At 40.8% G+C, this 7,042-nt stretch overlaps 1 long non-coding RNA gene across 3 annotated transcripts; it reads left to right on the forward strand.

The window, feature by feature from the left end:
• Positions 1-547: 547 nt before the first annotated feature.
• Positions 548-6,058, forward strand: LOC123086044 (uncharacterized). Of its 3 annotated transcripts, none has more exons than XR_006440312.1 (6): positions 548-1,386; positions 1,526-1,596; positions 1,718-1,785; positions 2,118-2,331; positions 2,426-3,068; positions 3,209-6,058. It is a non-coding gene; the product is annotated as an uncharacterized lncRNA (long non-coding RNA). The 3 variants fall into 3 exon arrangements; XR_006440310.1 differs by having other exon boundaries at positions 549-1,386; positions 2,426-2,480; positions 2,727-6,058; XR_006440311.1 differs by having other exon boundaries at positions 549-1,386; positions 2,426-6,058.
• Positions 6,059-7,042: the final 984 nt, after the last annotated feature.

Consider the following 7,042-nt stretch of genomic DNA (forward strand, 5'->3'; position numbering starts at 1 on the left):
GATAAATGGGTTGCATATATATTCAGTAAAATGTCCGATTCGACGATTAATCCCTTGTCAGCCCCCGGGCTATATGGTACCAGCTACCGATATCCTAAATAGTGAGTACATATACGCAATGCAATGAAACTAACCTCGACGGAAAACAACACTGTTCTCAATATTGCCTTGTATGAGTACATATAAAAGCATGTTAAGCACAACAGGCTAAATATCAACCAAATATATCCATGATACAACATAATCTACAAATGATAGCTTCAGTGTACAAGTTTAAGCATGCTAGTTAAGCAAAATAAGAAGTGGAAAGGTGTGTTAACTGCATCAGGCATTTAAAACTATAATGAAGCTAGCCAACTCACCTCCATAAGGCTCCCCCGATTGCAGCTTCTTTGACCGTTGGATCTGGTCATCTAGAGTGTGTGAACCGCAGGATCTTTACCTGCGGTCAAACCTGATTTCACCTTGTAGTTGTTCTGGCTGTCCAATGACTGGTGGGCTCGCGCCCCATGTCTATTGGCTGGGTTGATCGATCTCGCATGAAAAAGGCTTTCGCCCAATCCCCCCGCGTGCTCCGCTCCCAATACTCGTCGCAAGCCAGAGCCCACACCCGCACCAACCCTAGCCTCCACACCTCACCTTCTCACAGCCGCCGCTCCATTCCTCCCTTCCGCCCCCTCCTCCTTCCCGGATCCCCACCACGGCGCCGACCTGCAGGCAAAGGGCGACAGCGGCGGCGCTCAGTTAGATTTGTAGGAGAGAGAAGATGAGAGGGAGAGAGAGGAGGGAGAAAGAGAGGAAGAGGAGAGGAGGCACGGCGTCGGATGGGAGAGAGCAGGGGAGGGCCAAGAGGCCAACGGTGTGGGGTGGAGCAGCGATGCCGAAGACCGGGCAGCGGACGCCTCACGGGGTGGAGGAGAGGTCGATGGGCGGAGCCGTTCGCTCGCCGGACGTGGCGGCGCCAGGTTCCAGATCGGACGCAGGTTAGGTGAGGGCGTGAGGCCGATGGTGGTCCTTCTCAACCCGAGCTCACCTCACCCTCGCGGCGGCGACCAGCAGCTCGAGTAGGAATGGTAAGGGCCCGTCAAGATCTGGCCAGTGCCGTGCTCCCTGGCGCCCGCACATAGCGGACTGTCCTCTGATGGAGCATAGGAGCAGCGGTCGCGGTTGGACGCCATGAGCTGCCTGAGGTGAGGAACGGGCGCGCCCAACACCGTCCTCCAATAAGTCCTTCCCGGTAGAGAAAGCCAACTCTCGGATTTCAGTAAGGAAGGCGCGGCCACCATGCCATGTCCATGGCACCATCGACCCTTCACCCGCCTCCTCTTTGAAGTGCAGCACCATCGTACCCCCTTTGGCCCTTCCCGCCCAGTTTTGCCTCACCATGTAAGCATTCATCTGCTCCTCCTCTAGCTCTCATCCTCCTGCTTCTTCTCCTGGGTGGACATGGACACTGAACCATGCTGGAATGAGCTCGGAATTGTCCCTTCCATTCTCCCCATTTAGCTCATTTTTTCCCGTGCAGAGGAGGAATACGGGAGCTGCCTGCCTGCCTGCTACCCCAAAAGGATGCGTCACCCAGTGGAAATGCCTCTGGTGAGCTTATGTGTAAAAAAAATCTCACAATGTTTATGAATTTCAGAATTAGCAGCATTTGTTGTTGTGCATTACCGGATTTGCTAACAAACAGTCTCTTTTGTTATTGATTGATTTGCAGGCTCACTGGTTTTGGTTCAGTTTGAAGGGCTCTCGGGACAAAAGATAATTGAGTTGTTGAATCTGAATGTTAGTCAGTACAAACTTCTACCTGTAAAGTTTAGATACAATTATGTGTCTTGAATTCTTTTTATTTCCTGTTTCTTATGCTAGGCCTAAGATAGGTGTGTTTTCTGTTTAGGTTGGTTCTAAACTATAAAATTAGGAAACATGTAGTTTAGAATAAAGAATGAAAGGCTGAATTCTTATTTCAGGATTACACTCATGACTTTCAGACTGCTGAACATATTTGATACATCTTCCACCTCCCCGCTACTACCACCAAGCACAGAAAGACTGCGATAACAGCAGCGACAATGACTCGTTTCACTCTTTGTCTCATGATGATTGGTTGGCTGCAGGGGCGCCGCGAGGAGTGGAGGATCGAGGTCGTGGGTTGCCAGCTTCAAATTTTGGTTGAGCACTTCCTCAATAATCTTGTTGAGGTGTCTGTTTCCCCTCTTTGTGTCATGAATGATTGTGTTGGCTGCAGGCTCTCCGCAAGGAGTTGAAGGCTGAGGTCATGGTTGCCAGCTTCAATTTTTTGCTGAGCAATTCCTCAAGAGTCTTGCCAAGGTGCTCTCCTCTCATTTTTTCTCTTACTTCCTCCCCTCCCATCGCTAATGTTTAAACTTACTAATATATTAGTTTTTAAACATTACGTGTGCAGATCTGAGGATGAAGGGAAGAAGAAGGATTTAACTAAAGAGTTGAAGAAGATGAAGGTGAATTTTCTTCCCTTTGTTCTTCTATTCTGATGTTAAGATTTGTGATGGCTAGATGAGATTTGTGGTGAAAATTTCCCATTCTTTTATTTACCTACATATCTTGAATGCACGATTGATGATTTTGCTGGATAGGTTACAAATCTAAATAATAAACATTTTTAAATGATGTGGTTGGTACACATGCGAAGCTAAGAAAATATATAGTTTACTCACAGTGTTGTTTGATCCATTGTTGTGTGACAGGCTCGCTGATGGTCTGGCAATGCTGCATATACATCTGAATGCCAATGATAGTATGGTTTAGATAGACAAGTTAATAATTTCTTTTTCTTCATCAAGTTTACGCTTCCATTGATCTACATTTAATTTAATTCACAAACCCGACACCCTTTGGAGTAGCCCATGTGTATCTCTGAATCTTGGCACTTGGGTATTATATGTATTTCATTGGTTCATCGCACATTGTAGCCATGCATGGGCCAGAGACAATCGGCGATAAAAACGATCTGCTTGCAAGTTCTATATTACCAGCGGAGGCTTTGCCAAGAGGAAGGGTAATTCGTGCAGGGGAATAAACCCTACATGGTAATCCAGGGGAACATGCTTTATAAGTTGTGCTTTTTGTAAGCTAAGCTGTGTTTTTCAACCCGTTGTCCTTTAGATATCTTCCTTTTACATTTTTTGTATGTGATGGTTAGTTGATCAGGTTGAGTGCTTCTTTGCAGTGCTTGCTTCGTTGGAACATGTTCATTTGGCTAATAAAACAGTACACATCTCTCTTGAATTATGTGCATCTCCTTTTTAGTTATTTGATTTTTTTAGTGACTCGCTAATTGGAAAATCGGGATGCTAAAACTTGGCATAATGAATTCTTGAATTACGTACTTCTTATTGTGCATGTCAAACTAAGGACTAAATATATTTTTAGTTGAGATATTGTTTTGAGTATTTCTCTGCAACAACTTAAATTACTTTTTGCAAATAAAATGAGCTAGCATATGCTATACTTGCAATGGTAAATTAATTATGCAGTTCTGAGGATTGAGGAAATTAATGGTCAGTCGTTCATTGAGGGTTTGAAAGAGCCATCAAGGCAACGATCTCATTTCATCTCATGCATTGATTTTGTTATCTTCTTTATATGGCATTTTATTAATTATTTATATATATTTGCCGTATTGCTGTTTCTAAAAATTGCTGTATCCTTTGTCCCCATTTCCGTATCGCTGTATCTGTGTTGCCGGTGCACCATAGCAATTACTTATTGAAGAAAAATGTCCCTTTTCTTGTTCCCATTGCTCGATAAGCATGATCGCATTTCTACCGATTGATTATAAATATGGCCTTTCTTTTGATTATTTGATGGTACTTCTGATTGGCACCATGAGGTCCTTCTTTGTCGTGTAGATTCATCCTTTACTTAAATACTGATGATGATATGGTTGTAAATTAGTCTGGTATATGCCAACAGTTGTCTCTCCCAGAAGAATTTTTGTGAGAATAGCGTACCTAAAGAGTTGGTTGTTTGTCTGGATTGAACACCCAACTATAAGAATGGGTTGACAACACCGATTGACTCTATTGGCGCTTCTATGTTGTCCAGCTTCATCATTTACTTATACACTGATGATATTGTTGTCAGCGTGTTGTAAGTACTTTGGGAAACAAGTCTGGTATATTACAATGATGTAGTCCTGCAGATCAGTACAGGTCACCGGCTTTATATTGTTGTCAGCGTGTTGTAAGTACTTTGGGAAACAAGTTCTGGGGTAAGTTTACCTGCTTGCTCATGCATTTTAATACTTGATTGATGTCCTGATAATTTGTGAAGTTCTGTGTACCATGTGATAAGCTGCACATCAGGTTGCATGGCAGCTTGTTTGTTGCTTTTAGGATGTGCATGTACCCAGGTGGATCAAATACAGATACCAATCATATATTATTATTTTTACTCGTGTGTTTTTTTTGTGCCTGCCAAACATTTCGAAAATTGATTATATCATTCAGATGTATTCAGGCTGGGTTTCTGTGATCCAAAAAAATCATCTGCCATGGCTTTCTTTTTACATACAAAACTAAGTGTGGAGCAGTGTATATTTTCATTGCTTTCTTATCACATCACATTTGTCGGAGGTGTTGTACTGATTTGAAGGAAATGCTTTTATATTTCCAAGTTGATCAACTACACAACTTCTGATCCTAAAGCCTTTCTTTAAAAGGGGCTGGTCAATGCAGCTCCATGTTGTGCTATCTTGCTATTGGGCTCTTTTTTCGTTACTTAAAATGGTCAGATATCTCTGATGTTAAATTCGTGGTTGATTGCTTATATCCAAAATAACTATTTTAGTACACTGAAGCCAATTTCTAAATTGTTAGTGAAGTTGGCTAAATAGTTTTTGCGCCACTAAGATATATGTGCACTGCATTCTAACCCTGTAAATTGTTGTGCTATTAGTTTAATCCAGAATATAATTATGTTATATTCTGCTTTTGTCAGTTTGCTGGTCCATATTAATTTCCTCGAGCTTATTTTCACATCTCGTCATATTTACACCTTTCTGCCAACTGCCACCTATCATGGAGGGAGATGGCTTGGCCAGGCCGTCAACACCCATCGGCAACTTCCGGCAGGCGCCGTCCCGTTCTTCCTCCCCTTACTCTGATGCCTTCATGGCCAAAATCATTAGCAGGAGCAAGAAGGTTAAGCGCCAATTATGGTTAAAGCTTTGTCTCTTTTGTGTACTATGCATGATTGATCTGATTTTGCTGGCCAGCTTACAAATTCAAGTAATATGGCTATTGCAATGCATCTTACTACGTGTGTATTTATTTGCATTGATATTTTCTCCTTCTTGGGCTCCAAATCGTTTGTGGGTCATAAGTTATTGTGCATTATTGATGATTAATTTGCAATTTAAATGACAACAGGGTTGGGTTTTATAAGTGTAATGGCTTGAAATGTGACCTTCCATTCAAGATATTTTGTCAGTGAGAAGCTTATGTGAAGAATGATGTAATTAAGTTAGCAATTTACAGTTCTCTTTGATAATTGTAACTGAATTGTCAATGGTCAGTTCTCTTGAATAATGAGTTACTCCCTCAATTTTACAATAGAGATAATTTGTCAAAATTGTGTTTTTGTAATGTTTGTGGTCTTCTTTTCTCTTTTTCTTGATTTGTATTGTATATGCTATTTGCATATTTGAACATGCATAGGGCCTCTCAGTCTTTAACCTTGACTATAAAAATCCATTGATGGAAGCTGGGGAGGGCTGAGATGAACATCCGGCTCGAGCCATCGAGATGGTAGAGACGACGTTTCCATGTCACCTACTCCAGCAGCCGGACAAGGCATATAAAAACCAGCAGCCGGACAAGGCATATAAAAATCATGGATCCTTGCTCCCTAGGCCACAAAATGATCAATCGTAGATGTATGAATCTCAATCTCATGTTTGGTTTTCTTCCCTTTTCTCTTCTAATGATGTAATTTCTTTTACTAAGATAACATCATGCTTGTTGCAATGCCTTATTTGATGTAAGATCCCTTTTCTATTTTGAATGAATTTACTGCATATATTTCTTATTTAGTTTAGTTCATCATTTAGAGACGGTGGAATATTTTTAGTGATGTCTACGACCTCCTCGTAGATGTATGAATCTCAATCTCATGTTTGTTTTTCTTCCCTTTTCTCTTTTAATGATGTAATTTCTTTTACTAAGATAACACCATGCTTGTTGCAATGCCTTATTTGATGTAAGATCCCTTTTCTACTTTGAATGAATTTACTGCATATATTTCTTATTTAGTTTAGTTCATCATTCAAAGACGGTGGAATATTTTTGTCATTCACAGGTTAAATGACCATTGCGTAGTCCTTCACAGGTTAAATGAGCATTGCGTAAAAGTATGTCTAAGTTCTGTTTCTTCAAGTGCTTCAAGTAAATGAAATTGTTTATTTTGAATTTAATACCTTTTAATAATAATCATAATGAGAGAGGGGTATGCTTCTCTTTCTCTCTGGGCAAATGTTACTTTAGACAACATGTACTAAGAAATAAAAACTCTGGAAATGTGTTTGAATCGCACAAAGAGTTTGTAGTTCTTATTCATACTTGAAACAAGTGAGGCTCTGCAAATTAAACCTTGTTTTTTTTTCAAGGCGCATATGGATTTAGCAGACCACAACTAAACCGACTGTATATACATGGCCTGTCCTTAGTAAAGGAAACTATTTTCGTCGCGAACATGGCTTTAGTTGAAGGTTCTTACAGCATGAAACTATTTTCATAGACAACATGTCTTCAGCAGGTCTCTGCGTTATTTGGCGCAACGGGTCAACTAGTAACATTTAAAAACAAGCTAATAGTCATTCAAACTGGTATTGTGCAGGTCTAAAGTACACTAGTTATTATTAAAAAATGAAAAGGCATGTTAATTGCAATATCCTTAACAACAACCAAATATCGTAATTCATAGTGGTATTGTTGAAACTGTTATTGATGCAATTGAACTGCACGGCAAATAGTTGCACATATAGAGCATCACATTATGAAGA

Source organism: Triticum aestivum, chromosome 4A (assembly GCF_018294505.1).
Source record: "Triticum aestivum cultivar Chinese Spring chromosome 4A, IWGSC CS RefSeq v2.1, whole genome shotgun sequence".
Taxonomy (NCBI): domain Eukaryota; kingdom Viridiplantae; phylum Streptophyta; class Magnoliopsida; order Poales; family Poaceae; genus Triticum; species Triticum aestivum.